The sequence below is a fragment of the Passer montanus genome, unplaced genomic scaffold, assembly GCF_014805655.1.
Source record: "Passer montanus isolate IOZ18808 unplaced genomic scaffold, ASM1480565v1 scaffold34, whole genome shotgun sequence".
Classification (NCBI taxonomy): domain Eukaryota; kingdom Metazoa; phylum Chordata; class Aves; order Passeriformes; family Passeridae; genus Passer; species Passer montanus.
This window is the reverse complement of record NW_024368152.1, coordinates 9154590-9175143: the sequence shown is the minus strand read 5'-3', so window position 1 is coordinate 9175143 and position 20554 is coordinate 9154590.

The following is a 20554-nucleotide window of genomic DNA, read 5'->3' as shown; positions in this document are numbered from 1 at the left end:
AACACGCATCCTGTTGATCACCAGGCTGTCACAAGGCTGCTCTTTTTCATTCTTCTCACAAAATTAAACATTGGTTTTGTTTTTTGCCTTGGGCTACTTGTATCAACCCTTTTACATCTTACCAAAGGCAGCGACCTGAGAGTGATGTAATCTCCTGCCTTGACCTTTTGGGCACCCCTGGCTTGCTCTAGAAGCTTCCATGCTGTTTCAGTCCATGTTTTTTTTTTGCCAGGCTGCCTATTCCTAGTGCCATGCTGGGCAGCTGCAGGTGATCTTTGTCTCTTGGGCAATGTGCTTTCCAGTTTGGTTCTTTTCAGGACAGCTGCTGTTCTTCCCTCCAGCTGTTACTGTGTTGGCCTGTTTGGCCTGTTTGAGTGCCTGAGATAAGAGAAATCAATATCTAGCAGAATCAAGAGAGTCTTGCTGGCTGTTTTTCATCTAGAGGATTCAATTATTTTCATTGTTTAAAACATCCCATAAAAAAAAGTTGACTGACAATAATGTATAGTCAAATAAACTTTAGCTTTAAAAGCTACTGTTTATTTTTTGTAAATCAATAAATTTGGTCTTTATATAGGTTAGACCTTTTTTTTGGAAAGAAAAAGACCACCTTTCTTTTCTTTTCTCTTCTTTTTTTTTTCCCTAATCATATAATGATTCATTTACCTGTTCACCTGTTCACTCAAACTGTCTTTTGTCTTCCCTGAGAGGCTAGCTAGGACAGAGGCGAGACAGAGATAAAGGAATAAAGTAGGTATTTATTAGAAGGCCTTAGAAGGCCTTCAAAGTATACACCCTGGGCAGTACAAGAGCCCAGCTCACCCAAGATGGACCCAAGGTAGACTTCAAGTTACAAGTTTTCACACTTTTCTAATTTTTGGTCCATTTACATATTGGGGTTAATTGTCCAGTTACAGCTCCAGGTTATGCAGTCCCATCCTCCCAGTTTGCTCTCCTCAATTCACTCTTGTTTACACTTTTTGGGCCCAAAGCTGCAATGGTGTCCTTGGCTCTTGACTGGAAAAGGATTGTTTTGTCTGACTAAACTGTGAGGAGAACTTGCTAACACTTTATATGAAGTTCAGAGTTACACACTAATACAGTACAGATATGGATAATATAAAAGCTAAAACTTAAGGCATCATCCCCTCTTATTCCCAATGAGCAAATGCATGGCAGAAGAAATAAATCTTGTGCTGTACTACAGTTAAGCTAGCTCTAGTGAGACAAATCTCCCCATAGGACAAAGCATTGCTATGTTTCACTTTTGGGCTTTTACATTTTTCCTACAGAAATAAACTGTAGAGATAGGTGTTACACCACTTAACACTAAACATGGAATACTTTCTCTTTCCTCAGGCGTCTTCCCAAGAGGTGAGAGTACAGAGATGACCACAGTGTGGGAAATGTATGTTCATAAGAGAAAGTTCATGCGTGGCTGGGTTTTCTGCAGAACACATTCTCTGAGATACGAAATATATTTTAAAATCTGAAAAATTAATTGCAGTTTTTCTACCCCTGTCTTCCAGGAAAATGGAATAACAGCTCCAATAAAATGTTTGTGACAGAAGCTGCCATTGCTAATTTCTTTTGGATTGCTATCTTTAACTTTTTCCACCACGTGCTGTCTGATCCCACAAGGTTTCTCCTCATGGGTTTATAATCCATGAGGCTTTAGAAGTAAAAGTAATGTTTTTCCTTTCATGACTTTTCCAGAAAATGGCAAATTGAAGTCTTGACTGTGTCTGGACATGTGTTTTCTAGTTTCATTTCATCTGCTGAGTGATCTGCCAGTATTTCATAGCTTTTCCTATACCCTACATTCATTATGATATTACACAACATTTACAGTTCATAATGTCTGTTCTTGTAATTAAAGTATTATACTTTTAATACTTATAAACTGGGGATTTTTTGCTTACATATGTTTTTGGACAATCCACCTAGAAGATTAATTTCCTCTGTACCAATTTCTAGGAAAATATAATTTTTAGAACTTGAGAAAATAAAACCTCCAAATTTCTTTATTTATAGCTCTATTCCAAGACCACTCTCAAATGCAATAGAACAGATTTGAAAAATGAGGCTGATCAGAATAGTGTAGATATATGTGTTTTTTTCCCAAGCACATAAGATTGCATTTGATTTAATCTTATAATCTTTTGAGAATATCTAACATTGATTATAAAAATATTTATGCTCCCTACAAGTGTATCCATTCAACTTAAGGGAATTTATCCAATGACTTCAACACTCTTTGTCTTGTAAGCAGATTTATTCAGGTGAGATAATTGATTCCTGGGTGAGGAAGTTCAAGGTGGATGACTTTAAAACCATATTACAAAATAATAATTCTATGGGAATATTTAAAATGAAACCATGATGTGAAAAATGAAATAGTTGATTTACTTATTCACTGAACATTTAACAAATTGCTTTTGTATAATTGTAAAAAGTCAGGAAATAAAATCATTTAAATTAGGTCTTGGGATAACAAGCATAATGAACTTGCAAACTTGAATGAGCATGGTATTTTCCTCATGCTTGAATCTGTATTATAATCTTATCTGCCTAATAATAAGATCTATTCTGTGAAGTTTTCTGAAGTCACAGTGGAGCCACAGAGGTGAAAGAAGGGTCAAATATTAACCTCAAGCTTTTCCATTAGAAGCTAACCTGAACTAAGCTGTGCTTTTATACCAAAGAGAGATCCTTGTCAACAGTGTTTCCTTCAATTATTTGTGTTGAAAAAGAGACCTGTCATACACTTCAAAAAGAGACCTGTGATATACTTCTTTTGACAAAATGCATGCAGTGAAGATATCTGCACCTCAGCTAAGTGCACAGGCCCCCTTTGTGGCCAATGGGCAGCACTGGCAATTGCAGAGTGCACCTCGCCTCTCTTACAGCAAAGGCACGCTATGAGATCAGACACATACCAGAAAAATTCCATTTCTGTCCACTGCCTGAAGAAAAGATCTAACCCCCTGTTCAAGTGTTCGTATTGTACCTACATGAAGTTGAGTCCATTTGAAGCTTAATATTTCACCTCAATTAAAAAATTAATATGGGAACCCTCTATCTCAGTGTACCATGAAACTAGCATTTTTTTATGGACTTATTTAGTGTGTTTCACTTAGTCTTTGCCTCAAAAATTTCTTTTTAAGTCTCCTGTTATTACTAAAGTTTAGCCGCAAAATACTAACTCCTAGAAAAAACTTTGGAAAAGAGTTATCAGAAAATATATTATGAAATGCATTTTTTTATTATTATGTATTGGCCTTTTAAAATATTTGCACAAAAATTTCCAATTTGCAAAATAATTTAAAAAAAGGGAACATCTTAACAGAAAACTATTAAATATTCTCTGTATGAATGGAAGAAACCATATAAAATATTTTTAAATCTGAGAATGCATTGATTTCATCATAATTTGCAGAATTGTCTGTCCCTTTTCTCACTAGTTACTCCCTCATTGACAAATTCAGCAGCACAATAGTATGTTTTTCAGGCTCTTCTAAAGGTTGATTGGCTTTTCAAGCTATGTACACTCATTGATCTCTGAAACACTCTGAAACATTCCAGTGAAAACAAAATCCTGGTCAAAACATTTGTCTTGATGAGTCACTTATTGACTTCAAGGGAAATTATTTTTAAACTCTATTCCCAACAAAAGTACCTTGAATGCAAGCAGACTTCAGAAGAAGAGTGAAAGTTTACTACCTGAAAGGTTCTTTGCATTATGAACAGTTATACCAGTTGTGTAAGTTTGTTCCAAAGCTCCACCTACTCAACCACGTTATGAAAATCACTTTCAGGATTGCTTCGAGGATGAACTAAGACAGCCTGTCCACTGCTGTTATTGCTGGCAGATTTGTGCCTTGCTATTTTGCTCAGAGAGGAATAATTGCTGAACGTGCATGTCCATTCCTTAATAGGTGAGCACTCCTGAACTGGAATATTATATACAGGAGAAATCTTATATAGCAGAAATCCAATGTTCAGACCCAGTCTAATGCAAATAAAAGTGGGTGTTGTTTCTGGATGTCTGTGTGTACCTGAATTCTACAGGGTCTTATGAAAGGTACTTCCAGAAATAGGGTCAAAGCCTTTAACATGATGAATTCCTGACATAGCTTGAGAAGAGCTTGCATTCCAGATTTTTTTTCCCAAAATGACACAAAGGTATTTTTCTTCAACATGTTTGTTTGACACTAACTTCAAAGAACTAATAATGAAACATTTGCTGTGAAGAAGTCTGACTGATAGATTAATGGAGATAAAATTGCTGGGTTCTTTTGGTGCTCATTTCCAGAGGAGAGATTTTTAAACTTTGGAGACTTCCTTGTAATGGTATTGCTACTGTAGCACAACATAAATTACCTATTTTCAAGAAACAGTATGTTAATTCAGCTGGACTTCTCTGCTACATGAGTCGTGTAACTTTAATAAAAGATATTGTCATTTCTCTGCTATGGTTTATTGTGGTTATAGATTTGAATATGCAAACCACCATTTAACATGAATTTTTAAGCCATCAGGAGGAAAAGTTCAGAACACCATATGTTTTTCCAAAGTGCTCATTATAGACACCAGCACTGAAGAGAAGCCCAAGCGTCAGTTCCTGAGGTATTACTGGTATGAGTGGGAAACTTCCTGTTCTCACCAAAGCCACAGCATTTGCTCGTGTGAGTCAAAGGACATTCTGTGTCCTAACAAGAAATGTCAACTGCACTAAGATCTATCACTGAAAACAGAAGAAAATACTAATTTTTATTATATATTTTATTTTCATTTGATTCTACCCTCATAGAAGCTTTATCTCGCCTTGTTTCTTATCTCTTTGTCAAAATTATCAAGCAGCCACTTATACTTTTTAAACATTTATTTTTATGTATGTTTTTTATTTATAATTCTACATTTGTACTTTATTACACAATTTATTTAGTGTTGTGAAATAAAAAAATATTTAAGTTAACATCTCCACCTTAAGCCCATGCCACTTGCCATGCTCTGACTTGGTATTGGTCAGTGTTCTTCTGAGGTTTTCTCTGCTACTCCAAAACTTGAAGATATACCTCCTAATAATTTAGAATCAAACACAAAGCTCCTATACTTATTAAGGAATAAAAAGTGTCCAATTCTAGGCATTTCTTTGTATCACATACAGACAATTTTGAACTTCAAAAAACAGAGAAATCAGCGCATAGCAGTTGAGCAATATAAATGCAAGGCAACACATCTGAAATTCTATCTGCAGGTCTCAGTTTCACAACCCTTTTGAATGCAATGATATTGCACAAATATAATGCAAGGCAGAATGTAGTCTTCTGTAATCGCTAGCCAAGAGCCAAGAAATGACTTCAAGTGTGTGTATAATGACAGCTTTTTGCTGGTCTCCAGGATATCAAAGACACTGTGCAAAGAGCCTCATAATTGTTTCATTATATTACTTTTAAGGGTGGGATTCAGTGCAATTGTTTTAGGAAACTTTTTCTGACCAGAGTATCTAAAGAGATCTTTACTGCAATACTTCTGATTACAAAATTATTCTAGGAATTCAGGAAGTAAATTCATTACATCCTTCACCACAGTAAAGGAGAAACCAGATAAAATCAGTTCAACTCCCTAGAAATCAGTGTTACAGCAGCCAAAAGTTAAGCCCAGTATGTTACAATGCCTGGAAAGGATGCACAAAATTTCCACTTTTCCACATTAAGGATGAATCATTTGTCTTTAGCAGAAATGCTAAAGACAAGAACAGAGAAGGTATATGCCAGAGGTAAGGGAGAGAAGAATCTGAATAATTTTGAATTGTTGAAAAGCTCAGTTTAAATATAAAAAAAAATACTTCAACAATCTGCAAATGAATGAGCCATAGATGAGAGACAGCCATACTTTTTGTATTAAATAGTCCATTCATTTAACAGTTGGATGTGTTGATAGCTGAATTACCATCTGCCATATAAGCAGATGTTTTTCATTCGTGTTTTAATGAATCTTATTTTTCTAATCAACTTTGTACCAAGTAAAAATCTGCTTTTACAAAGCACTGCATCTTCCATACACTGGACTACTTTGGCCTGTCAAAATTACAGACTATCTTATCAAATTTAAGTGTTTATGTGACTGTGCTTCCTTTTATGGTCTGAAATGCATCCTTTCTCAAGCAATTATTCTATCCCATCCCTTTCAAAATGAAGTGGTGACACTTCAAGCTTTCCTAGAGCAAGGTTGTGGCAATCCATCTGCAATTTGAATAAGACCATGCAGATATTGAAATAATTACCTCCTACTATTATCCATCAGTTCTCAAGTAATTACCTGCTTCCATTAGCATTTTATTTGATTCACTAATTAACTTCAGAAATGCTGGTAGGATGTCCACTACCTGAAAGGATTACATTCAAATTAACCAACAAAGGTTTTGTTAAGATGTCAACATGAATATAGAAGTCAAAGTGATGTATAAGAATTGTCAAGTGTAAAGTGCAAGTCCTTTAATTTCCATTCAAAGTCACAGGAAGTTTCATGCAATGTGGCCTTGCAGCCCAGAAAGCCAATCATGTCCTGGACTGCGCCCAAAGCAGCGTGGGCAGCAGGGCAGGGGAGGTGAGTCTCTCCTTCCTCTGCACTCATAAGATCCCACCTGCAGTGCTGCATCCAGCTCTGGAGTCCCCAGCACCAGAAGGACATGGACCTGTTGGATCACATCCAAAGGAGGTCACCAAGATGATCACTGGAGCACCTCTCCCCTGCAGACTGGCTGGGAGTTGGTGTGGTTCAATCTGGAGAAGGCTCCAGGGAGCCCTTATGGCACCTTCCAGTACCTAAATGGGTCACAAGAGAGCTGGAAAGAGACTTTTTACAAGAGCATAGAATGGTAGCACAACGGGTGACAGCTTTAAACTGAATGAGGGCAGATGTAAATCAGATATTAGGAAAAAATTCTTTAGTGGAAGGGTGATGAGTCACTGGAATGAGCTGCTCACAGAAGTGGTGGATGTTGCCCCCCTGGAAGTGTTTAAGGCTAGTTTGGATGGGGCCTTGAACAAGCTGATCTAGTGGAAGGGGTCCCTGCATGTGGCAGGGGAGTTGATCTTTCAGGTCACTTCCAACCCAAGCCATTCTATTATCTACAAGCAGGAAAAAAAACAAGAGAATGACACCTCTCTCACATCCATTCTGACCCTGCAAACAGTTTACTGTGGAACAATATTTGCATAATTCAGGTCTAGTTTATCACACAAAGGGTTATATGAACACACTAGCACAGAGTTTATTAAAGGATAAACCTCTGAATTGTACATGGCTACTGTCTTATTATACATATGTACTATACAATATATATATATATAGTACTATATACTATATAGATATATATTGTACTATATATTATTTATACTGCTGTTTTGATTCTTTGACTGATACAAAGAATCTAACCCTATTATCTTGTAAATGGAGACTAGGAGGCTCCATTGTCCTCAGGCATATATTTATACATAGGAAATAATGCTTGGATTAAATACCACACCTCCTAATAGATGCCTGTACGTAGTTATTTTGCAAAACATTCTCCATGACCCTTCCAGAGCCCCCTTTAGTGAAGTGTTGACCATTGAGACCACACAAAAGAGCTGTGTAAATTTTCACTGCAAAAAGAAAAGGTTATTTGGAGTAGGTAAATTTACCAGCAAAAGTAGTTTGTTGATAAGGTGTTGTCCATATTGTCACAAACCTACACGGAACCAACACAACTATCTAAAGGATAAGAAAATTCATTATAATATTCTTGAAAGAACTTTTTTTTTTCCCTCCAGTCTGCCCAAAATGGATTTAAAGCTAAGAAAAATAAATTGAAACAGTAATAATTCTGCTAATAAACTGTCCCATTGGCCCTTTTTTAGCACCAGTGGCCCTTTCACATCTGATGTTAGCCCTCTGAAACATAGGCATGCAGGCTGTGTTTTAGTCAGTGAAGAGGAACATCTTCATTGTGAGATTCACCTTGATCAATCCTGTTCACTGATATTGCTACATTCATCCTTGCTGGTGCCCAACTCACCCTCTGGAAGTGGAAGTGTCCTGCTTATGCAACAACCCTATATTGCAATCTTTATGCAGCAAAACAATCTATCTTAGAATGTTTTATACCATCTCAGTCCAGCAAAAGAAAAGTTCTCGTGTCCTGGTCCTTGCCCGTTCTCCAGGCATGAGCTCGGGTAATCCTGTTAAAAAGTATTGTCTTCTTGTTTATAAGGCAGCATGGATGTCACCATAGTAAACCTACAAAGGTCTAATGGGTGATTTCACTGAAGTGCCTTTCACTTTAAAGGACTATTAACCAGGGTGTAGGCAGTGGTTTACATGTTTCAATATTTTACATGTTAGTCTAGCAGTTTTATCTTACTGGCAGTTTCTTCTAATGTACGAATTTAGTTTCCTAGCTACCCCATCTCTCTCATCTTTTAGAAAACACAAGTTGCTTTTGTTATGCAAACACGGCAAGATGTTCAGAATTGTCCCTTCCAGTCACAAAAAATCTGTGACAGACCATCTTGCATCCCTCCACCACTCCCAAATTTGTGTTCCATGAGATCTCACACAGGCTATAAAACACAGACATTTCTTCTGCCATCCACGGGAAATAGACATTCACATTTCAGTTCCCCAGTGCCTCACCTGCAGTGTGGCCTGTGGAGCACATATGAACCTGCTCTGAGCTACCAAACCAACAAGGAAATGTGACAGCCCCCTTACTATCCTTCTATCTAATTTTTAACATATTCTCCTTTCTAAGATTTTGCTTTCTGTTATACTTTAAATTAAAAAACAGTACCAAAATATTACCCCTTAGTATGTATGTACATGCAGATGACAAAAATCAACTTGCCATTTTGAGCTGCAGAGCATAAGGGGGAATTTTGAATTTGAAAACTGTGATATCAAATCAGCAGATGAGGCTGATTTACCCTTCTGTGGATGTACAGGAAATAACACAAGAATGGAAAGTAGAGTTTGGAACAATCCAAATAACTTGACCAAGATTTGGTTCCCATTGTGAAACACCTGCTGCTGTTTAAGTAAAACACTGCACCAAACCTAAATGAGAAAAAAACAAGGACAGAAAAGATTCCCTTCATAAAATTGTTCTGGGTATTTTTGGTATTCACTATATGCATAAATCTCACTAATATGTATCAGTCAAGCAAAATTCTAGGATCTCATTTTCTATTTTCTGATGGAAGTCTTGTGTCTTTTTTATATAAATAAATTCTGTTAGTTCATTTCCTTTGTACCAGGTTTGTCTAGACTTTGCTATATCTAACAGTCCAAAGTGAAATGAATCATTACTTACAAATGATATTGTACCATTGGCAGATTAATAATACTGGAAACAGCTTTCTGCAAAAGCAAGTGGATATTAGCTGTAGATGGCATTGGCCACATTGCTGTGACCTACTGATTTTGGTGTAAATCAATAAACAGTCAGGACACTAAGATCCAAGCTGATGGAAGGTTTAAAAAAAAACAAAAAAAAAAAAAAAAAAAAAAAAACTAAAGCAAAGCTTTAATGGAAATTTAGGGGTATAAGTCTCCATATATGGCTCTTATAACATACATCTGTCTAGTTAGTCATGTGAGAAACAGTTAGGGCTCAGTTCTTACCAGATATATTTCTTGGGTCTGGTTCTTTACAGACCAGTGAGTATCCCAGGAAACCTGGCCATGCTTGTTCCAGTTTCATATGTAAGTCCAGTGATGCCTTAAGTACATCACAAAATTCTCTGGAAATGAAGATTATGACTCAAAAATATGACCAGTTTTTGTCCTTGGTATTAAAAGAAAGTAAAAAGAGAAATGCATCATGAGGACCAGAATCCAACACAGTTCACTTTATCTATGAGGTAGATAACTCTTGGGCAGGAGGCCTGAAAAAAAAATGTTGTAATTTCTATGACCTGTGATATCATTTCAATGCATAGAATTTGGAGAACCAGGATTTCAGATAAAATGTTGTGAAAGGTATGATTTTGTTTCCAGTTAGGTTCATTGTGCTTTATTTGTATTTATAATTAGAAAAGAAGAAAATATAAATTTCAGCCTTGTTTCACACATGTACTGAGAATCAAAAACCATTGGTGTCAGTTGTATAAATCACTTTATGAATACATATTCAAATGGTGTGAAAGCAATACAATTCTTTTGTGCAATGCTGGCTGTTGCCCTGATAACTGCTGGATCCTGTCTATTGCAGAGGTAACTGAGAGCCTCACAAGTAAATAAACTAACTCTAATGACTCCATGGAACCTCTGAGTCTCCTAGTTTTAAGAGTGGGAGGTAGTACTGGTAGCTGTTTTCTAACTATGGAAGCTGTCTGGATGGTTAAGAGCAATTGAGGAAAAGTAACATTTATTCTGTGTTAACTATTTAGAGAACTCAGTCTAGATCAAATCAAAGGATAGCAGCATCCACCATGCTGACAGCCTCTGACACAATATAGGTTAATTCCACCTCTTTTTTTATGGTTTTCCTAAGTGCATGGTTGATTTAAATTAAAATGTTCAGCAGAATAAGCTTGACTTGATATTTATCTATAAATATTGCAGATGTCATACCAGACACAGTGGCACTGATGCGGATGACAGTGACAGACTGCTTTGGGACAGTCATGTAAAATACCTTTCCCACTGGAAGAATGATAGAATTTTCTCAAGTTCATTAAATTGTTTCAGGCAATCTACACAGAGCATATTGTTTTGTAATTTATAATTACATAATTACAAATGAAATAATGCTTATTTCATTTATTTCTGCAATAAGTGCAGTAAATACATGCTTATTGATTTACACTACTGACCAAGCATTGCCTGAAAGAAGCCTGAAAATTCATGTTACTTTATTATGGTTGTTTCACAATATGAAGAAAGCTCTGTTCCACTGGGTATTGAAAAGAAAAACATTCCTCTCAATGACCCTAAACTACAGGTGAGAGATTTTCTGATTAATTTAATGAGGTATCTAAAATTAAGAAAGGCAATTGTGATATATAATAATCTGACTTTTAAAAAGTAAAATAAATAAATTAATTGTGCCAGAAGCTTAAAAAGTAATTTTTTTTCAAACTAGTAGAATGCAATCTGTTTGACCTTCAGAATGTGGCAAAAAAGCCTTTTGTTGGGCATGTTGGGCACAGTGTCATGGTTAAACCCTGGCTGAAAACAGCCACACACTCACTCTCCCTTCTGGGATGGGGGAGAGAATCAGAAGTGTAAAAGAGAAATCTCTTGGGTTGGGATTCAGACACTTTAATAGGGAAAGCAACGGCCATGCACACAAGCAAAGAACACAAGGAATTATCTCACAACTTTCCCTGAGCAGGCAGAAGTTCTGTCATCCCCAGGAGATCAGGGCTCCATCATGTCCAGTGGTGAGTTGGAATGACAAACACCATGACTCTGAACATCCCCCTTCCCTCTTTCTACCCTTCAGTTCTACATGCTCAGTGTGGCACCACACACTCTGGGATATCCCTGGGGTCAGCTGGGGTCAGTTGTGTTCCCTCCCAAATCCTCATGCACTCCTAGCCTTCTCTCTGGCAGAGAAGGCCTGGCTGCTCTGTGAGCACTGCTCAGCAGCAGAAACTAAAACATCTCTGTAGTATCAACACTATTTTCAGCACAGATCCAAAACACAGCCCCGTAACAACTTCTATGAAGAAAATTAACTCTACTCCAGCCAAAACTGTCACATACAGCAACTTATTCTTAGCTATGTCACAGGAAATTCAAATCACTCGTGCAGTAGAAACAGTACATGAAAGAAAGAAAAAGAAGCACTATGGATAATACTGTTTGCTAAGGTAAAGCACTTTTTTTGTGTGTGTGTGTGTGACTAATGATATAGTACCACTTAAAGGACCATATCAAGTGACTTATACTTAGTTAGAACAAATAGTTATTTACATTCTATTTGTATGGAAAGCTAATCCCCCAAAGAGACTTTTTAAACTAACAATTAATTCTGCTGAAATACAATTTTGAGTTTTAGGGGCTTTACTCAACTTTCTTTTCCATTTCTACATCAAAGTAGTAGAAAGAGGAACATGTATTCTACTTTCATAAAAATCAGGGGAATAGACCTTTGTATCAACAAATATATAGAAAAATTAGTAGACCTTCAAGACAATCAGAAAAATTATTTTTTATCCAAATTGAATAAAATTATTCTATTGGGAATGCTTATTTTTTTTTTTTTTAATAAGTGTGGCAAGAATTATTCCTGCTTGAATTGAGACAGGCAGTGTGACTAAGGTGGAAGCAAGCTGACTAAAACTTCAGGGACTATGACCAATGGAAACAGGCATCTGCCTTGGGTACATCGTATGTTTCAGGTGTATTTCTGTATTGGCATCAAACAGAGCAAGGATGACTGAGTGACACTTGAAAAATTGTAGTATTGAATCAAATTTAAAAACTAACTTCATGTTATATATATATATATAAAGAGGTAGAAACTATTCTACTGATCACTGAGGACATCATGTATTTTAGCCCAGTCACATTTCACCTCTGACATGGTTTAAGCCCAGATGCAAATTAGCCACTACACAGCCACTCACTCAATTCCCACTCTCACTCCTCATGGCAGTGGAATGGGAAGAAGGATCAAAGAAATCTAATAGAAAAAATTGCTTCTACAGCAAAGGGATACTTGGATAAGATTGTTTTGTAGTTCAAGGCAGATCAAGGAGCAGAAGCTGTAGAATCTGAAGAACATACTTTCTTGGTGGCAGGAGACTGATTCAAGCAGGCTTGAGAAAGAGGGTACCATGGGAAGGATTCACTCTTCTATATTTGTTTTGTCTTTTGTATCCAAGGAAAAGAAACATCTTCCAGTCTACCAGAAATTAATTAGTCCAATCACTCTTCTTTCTGTAACTGAAGGCAATGCATCTTTATTTCAAAATGAATTGCAATTCTAGTAAGGAAATTTTTTTATTGTAAACTATGAACGGAAAATGACAGATAAAGATAAGGAAAGGCAGCAGCAGTTGCATGAGTCCTGAATTCAAGCCTGAATGAGTTTGTAAGTTCAAGCTCCTTCACAGATCATTGAGTCTGATGACAAAATCTCTGTATAAAGCTTTATGACCTGCAAAATAAGTAGTCCAGACATTGAAGAAGCTGTCCTGTGTGTCAGGGACAGGAGGTGTGCAGAATGGAGTATAAAGAGCAAGACTTTTGTGTCATGCCCAGTCATAGTGCCTGGTGTGACTCAAGTCATACTGACAATGTTGTGCAGAGGTAATGACTTATTTAGGACTCCCCCTCCCCACCTACAGCTATACAGGATTGAAGCACAGAGAAAGGAACTATTATTTATATTTTTATTCCCATCTTTATCTGCCTAATTAGTTTGAAAATTAGAATTAATAACAATGTGTCTACATAAGACAAAAATCAACACAGTTGCTGCAATATACTTACAATAGAAACTTCTTTCCAGTGAAATGGGAATAGATTCTGCTATTTCAGAAAGCAACTGCATTAAACAAAACATTTCAATTACTCAAGCTACGAAAATGACTCCTGGAAGAACCTCAGTGGAAGCATTCCTGCCTAATTACTGGAGAAACTCTTCTAATCCTTTCTATATCTTTCAGCAGCACCCAGTGCATTCTGGACTTCCACTGGAGTCTCTCAAATGACAGCACACAGAGGATGCAGCAAGGAATATGGAAAATGTGGAACACAGCTAAAAAAAACTCAATGGCTTCCCTCAAAAGGAGTAAGAATTTCTTGAGATTTACCCTCCCCTTGCAGTACTAAAGATTTTAGTAAAAAATCCCACCACATTACTGCCTTTTATGACAGAGTTGCATAGGTATTTAGTAACTGGGAAATATGTACTTCTACAAAAAACAAAGATAGACACAGATTTTTTGTTTTCGAATTCTTGTTTTCAAATGTCCTCTGAACTAGCTGATACCATGAAACAGCATTTTGTGTATAAATCTGATCCTTCCTAGAAGAATATAAAGGAGATCTTATACCTGGGACTATAATTACTATTTTGGAAATTCAGAATATTTTTCTCATGGAGGTTTACCACGGAAAAAAAATCCTAACAGAAATGTTCCTTGTCCAGCTTAGGCAGTTATAAATATGACCCACAGTACATTGCTGCAGATGTAAAAGCTATCAAATTATCTGGGAAAGTTTTTTCTTTAAATGTTGTTTCGCAGATGTTGAATCACTTGGCATTTACAAGTAGAATAAATATGGTGCCTATAGTTTATATTCCCATTCGCCTTCTCTGACCCAGGTTAGCTTTTTCCCTTAAAGAAAACATAAAGTATTGATGCACAATTCCTTTCCTTTCCTCTGAAATTTAATAAAATAATGATAAAACCATTTGTTACTGTATTAAAAAAGTAACATTTTAGGTCTCAGGCAATGTAAGGTCACAGATGAAAAATAGTCATGGACAGTGTCCCCATTTGCTTTTTCCTATAAGCTGCAATTTGGAAAATGTTTTAGAATGCATACCTTCATGTTGGAAGAAAAATTTGAAACAAAATGTGTTTTATACAATTAACACTTGGGAACATTGTTAAATATATGTAAATTTGTTTTGTTTGTCTATTGTACATTCCAAAAAAGGTCAATTTTATTTCCTGATAATTATTAGACTGGGAGAAAAATCCAAGGTCAATACCAGCATGACTCAAGTATGACTTCTGAGTGTCATCTTCAAAGAGCTGATCCTTGATATTCATTACATGCTATTGGAGATACAGCTGTGTGTACACACGGGCCTGTGTGTTTATATTTGCAGCATGAAAGAAGCACGACTCATATGGAGGTTTTCAGCCATGACTGGCAATAAATGACAAGAATTTATCTATTCTTTCATGCAAGGTTAGTTATTCTATAACAATTGTTCTTCATGTCTCTACAACTTTTTACATAGGGTAAGGACCTCTTACTCTGTTTAGCTTCATTCACTGTAAGAGGAAAAGAGAACAGTAATACTTTTAAGATCACATTGTACCTTCAAATGAATTAACTTCTATTTGTAGATAAATACCATCGTTGCAAGGCAATTGATACAAGAGCCTAATTTAGAAGTTCAGCTGTTGATTTTGGATAAAATTGTTTACTACCCTGTCAGCATCCAAGGGAACCAGTAAGAATCCTATTTTTTAAAAAGATAAATGTATTTAATGACTTTTTTTTCTTTGCTGCCAGGTAGACATGTGTTTAAAGATCACAAATACATCAAGCTGAATAACTTAGAGCAACCTGAAAACCCAGGAGAAGAGGGAAATGCTGCTGTGTGGATGAAATAACTCCCATTCTTTCCTTTGGAAATATAGGTTATAAGTTCTGATAATTCCATCCCAGCTTTCCTCCACATACACATCTCCTGTTTATTATAGAATTGGATCAGTGGTAAATAGGCCATATGGTATATGGTAGGAAACATGTTTTATGACACAAAGACATATGAGGTGTTTGGTTTTATTTAATAATTTTTTCCCATGGCAACTGCATAAAAAAAAAAAAAAAAAAAAAACCCAACCAAACAAAAAAACAAAAAAAAACCAAAAAAACACAAAAAAAACACAAAAAACAAAGCCCAGAGCAAAAAACCACAAAAAAAAAAACCCCAAACAAACAAAAAAAATTAAAAAAAAAAACCCCAGAGTGGTGCACAGCATGAGAGGACAAGCAATAATGATAGGAATATAAGCAAGTAAATTTAGATTAGATATTAGGAAGAAATTCTTTCCTGTGAGGATGATGAGACACTGGCACAGGCCTTCCTGAGAAGCTGTGTATGCTCCATCCCTGGAAGTGCTCAAGGCCAGCTTGGGTGGGGCTCTGAGCAGCCTGGTCTAGTGGAAAGTGTCCCTGCTCAAGGCAGGGGGCTTGAAACAAAATGATCTTTAAGTTCACTTCCAATCCAAGCAATTCTGTGATTCAGTTATCACAAGCAAAACAAACTAAAAAAAAAAAAAACACCACAGATTCTTCTTCTGGCAATAAAGTTCCAAGAATCCTAAGTCTAAAACAGCTGAAGATGAACTGAAGATGAATTTGACTTGTGTGGAAACTTAACGTTAATAAAGAAGATTCTCAGGTCTTGTAGATCTGCATTATTTTTATAAGAATGATCTTTCTTAACAGTAGCTAGACATCTAGTTCATGACTGAAAAATCAATAGAATGTCAGAAAAAAAATGCAATACTCTTTACTTTAAAAAAACAGAATGAAACAGCATACCTCACTTGATGCTTTGGTTTTGATTTTTTGGTTTTTTCCTTTCAGGAATATACCGTTTTCTACCCGTCTTACTGCTCATTTCTCCCCATGTTTTCTATTTCATAAGAAAAATTACAGGTAATTTCTTATCAAAGTCTGTGCTTCACAGGTAAAATCAATAGATCAAAATCAAGAGAAAAAAAATAATATTCTGCAGTGTGAATAAAAGCATGCATTAACACACCTATTATTAAAAGCAGATGGAAATAAGTATGTGAGAAAATTCATCTGTTCTTTATATTGAATCTATTTGGAATTTCTATAGCAAGTTCTGCAATACCTAAGCATCAAAGTACAGTAAAGGAAATTGTTATCAATTTTTGTTTTAAGGCCATTAAATGAGCTGATTATTCACCTATATAATCATAATTTCTTCTCTTTGTGGTATGGCAGCTCTCCACAATTTTTTTTCCCCTTGTTCACAACCTCTATTTAATTCTGTCTTGTCTGAACTTAGAAAACACTTTCTTTACATCATTGTTTATACAATTTTTGCACAATGAGACTTATGTGCAGTTATAAAATAATACCAAAAAGCAACAACTGAGTGTTAAGGTTAATATGAGAAACAGCTTTCCTTAAAATTCTGTCCTGCACTGCTTTCCAAAAAGTGATAAAAAAGATTATATTTTTATCACTTTTTTTCAAATTCCATCACCCTCCAAGATATATAAAAGTTGACTTGCACTCTCTTCTTTCCACTACGGTCATATCTAGCAGATTTACAAAGCATAACTCAGCAAGGGTTTCTCAGTGTAATGGCTTTTTTGTGGTCACTGAAATGACATTGAAACACATCCACAGAAGCATATCAGTTTGGATTAAACTTGCACTGGTCAAAGTTACTAAAACATTTTATTTGTAATAAAATACTCCAGGAAATAGTGTGAAATACAAAGGTTCAAGTCATCTTCACCTTGGTTTAAAACAAATTTAAAATTTGATGTCTCACACTCTATGCAATTGCCCTGAATGGCAGTCTCTGGCTATTCCAGAGTGAAGTTCAAACTGGGTGGAGGGGGTGAGAAGGGAGGAAATTATTTTCTTTTTCCACAGAATTGAAAGGTCTTGGATATTGCAATGTCATAAGGAAAAATCATCATCACTTCTCTGAATCTTAGCAATATTAGTGTTAATTATGTGGGAAGCTATGTGAACTCAGTCACAAAGACAAAAAGTAATTTGCAGGAGGTATCTGGTCAGTGCCTTAATTTGACCAATGGATTGAATAGAGCAGAAGTGCTATGGAGGAAACATCACATATAAGGATCAGACATCTGTTCTTTGTAGTGCCCCAGTTTCCATAGGGCAAATAACCCTCCATTTCCTGTATGCATTTCAGGCATTTGCTAGACAATAAAAGAATGTTAAGTACCATCCTGGGCTATGGAACACATTTATTCCAGCTGTGATAGGCTTGTTATCTCTGCTTCCCTTTGCTTTCCATCCATTCCCTTGACAATATCCCTTCCCCCACACTGTCACTCTTTTGATTCTCACCTCTGTCTTCCGTAATCTCTCTTCCCATTCTTTTCTGTGCCCACTATTGTTGGCACTGATAACCTCAAGGAAATAATCTAGCTATTTTTAGACTTTTACTCTGAAAGTATGTAAATAGAAACTTTTGAAAACCTGACTATTTGGTCATATTTAAGTAGCTTTCAAAACACAGCAGAAGGCAAAATTCTGAAATTTAAGTTGGTCATGGCCTTTCTCCCTCACAGACAGACTCCAAGTACCTATCTAATTACACTTTAAGGTGGTAGAGCTTCACAAATAAGCAGCTGTAAGGTTATATTTAGATGAGCAAGACTAAGTATTTTCAAAAAGAGAAGAGCTGATTTATATCAGAATGACAAAACTATTTAATCTGAATACATGGTTTCCACCACATAATGAGTAATTTTCAGAGTTTAAGAATCATAAAGCCAGTTTTCATACTGAAAAAGTTTTGTATAAAATTAGCTACTAACAGTTAATAGGTACTGATAAATCTTAAATCAAAGCCATGTGTGAGCACAATGTGCTCTCTTCAGTGACATAAGTTCAGCTTGCTCAGTTTAGCAGAACTATTTACACCACAATATGTAAGATTAAATCAAGACTTATATAGCATACCCATAAAAATAATTACAGTAAAGCAATCTAACAGTGTGACTGATCTGACTGTACCATTAGGTGTGGGAGAATACCTACAGAAACATGTAGGTTTTATTTATTTATTCTCAAAGAGAATAAATTCAAAATAAGGCAGAACATCACACCTCAATAAGGTATGCTGTGCATGACAGTGTTCAAAAGTGATCTGTACTATTAATCTTGTGAAGAAAATAATGTAGAATAAAGGAGGATGGTATAAAATTGTTTGCAAATTAGTACAAAACAGAAATTAGTACACAACATTTCTTCATTAAAATCTCCATTATAATATGACTGCAAGCTGGGAAATCACTTTTGCTGAATTATTCATTTTGATTAAAGAATTTCAGCTATCTGCACAGTGCACCTGTTACTTGTCAGGCCAGAGGTTATTGTATACAGACTGGGGAATGAGATGCTGGAGAGCAGTGCTGTGGAAAGGAATTTGGGGTCCTGGTCAGCAGAAAGTTGGACACGAGCCAGCAGTGCCCTGGCAGCCAGGAGGGCCAACCCTGTCCTGGGGGCATCAGGGACAGCATGGCCAGCTGGACAAGGGAGGGGATTGTCCTGCTCTGCTCTGCTCTGGGGCGGCCTTGCCTCCAGTGCTGGGGGCAGCTCTGGGTGCCACAATGTAAGAAGGACGTGAAACTATTGCAGAGTGTCCAAAGGAGGGCAATAAGGGTGGTGAAGGGCCTTGAGGGGAAGCCGTGTAAGGAGTGACTGAGGTCATTTGGTCTGTTCAGCCTGGAGGAAACTGAGGGCAAACCTCACTGCAGTTACAGCTTCTTGTGAGGGGAAGAGGAGGGGCAGGTACTGATCTTTTCTCTCTGGTTACCAGTGACAGCATCTGAGGGAATGACCTGAAGCTGAGTCAAGAGAAGTTTGGATTAGATATCAGAAAAGGGTTCTTCACCCAAAGGTGAGCCAACACTTCAACAAAAACATGGCCGGGCACTGGAATAGGCTCCGCAGAAAAGTGGTCACAGCACCAGCCTGACAGAGCTCAAAAAGCTTTTGAACAGTACTTTTGGGCATGTGGTGGGATTCTTGCGGATGGTCCTGTGGAGGGACCATATGATTCACCTTGTCATAGTATAAAGCAAAGGCATGTATTCTTCACAGCTAAACTAACATAGTAATGAAGTTGTCAGAATCACACTAGAGAAAAATGTATGATAAAACTATGCTATATTCTAACCTTGGCACCATAGTCTCAGACACTACAAATTAACATATTTTATTTAGCTAAACGGGCCTGTACTCATTTGAACGTCATGAAGGTTTCACAGGTGACGTATTAACAATGGACATGACATATAAAATTAAAATAAAATTTCACAAAAAAAGAAAAGCCTGAAAAAAATTGCTGTTAAGTGTCCTTCAGGTGAGCCAACACTTTAACAAAAACATGGCCAGGCACTGGAATAGGCTCCGCAGAAAAGTGGTCACAGCACCAGCCTGACAGAGCTCAAAAATCTTTTGAACAGTACTTTTGGGCATGTGGTGGGATTCTTGCGGATGGTCCTGTGGAGGGACCATATGATTCACCTTGTCATAGTATAAAGCAAAGGCATGTATTCTTCACAGCTAAACTAACATAGTAATTAAGTTGTCAGAATCACACTAGAGAAAAATGTATGATAAAACTATGCTATATTCTAACCTTGGCACCATAGTCTCAGACACTACAAATTAACATATTTTATTTAGCTAAACGGGCCTGTACTCATTTGAACGTCATGAAGGTTTCACAGGTGGCATATTAACACTGGACATGACATAGAAAATTAAAATAAAATTTTACAAAAAAAAAAAAAGCCTGAAAAAAATTTCTGTTAAGTGTCCTTTTATTTACATTCTCTGAAGCATCTGAAGAACAAATATAAGCTGGAATGTGAATAGAATTATACACAATATCTTGACAAAAGGAGAACTAATGTTAAATTGACAAGTAGGTTAATAGTGAAGGCAAAAGTTTATGGAAGATGATTACTTTCCCAGCAGTTCAGGAGTCATAAGGCAATCATAACCACAGGTAACATGAATGAAAATGGTGTCTATTTACATCTAATCTGCAATGCCT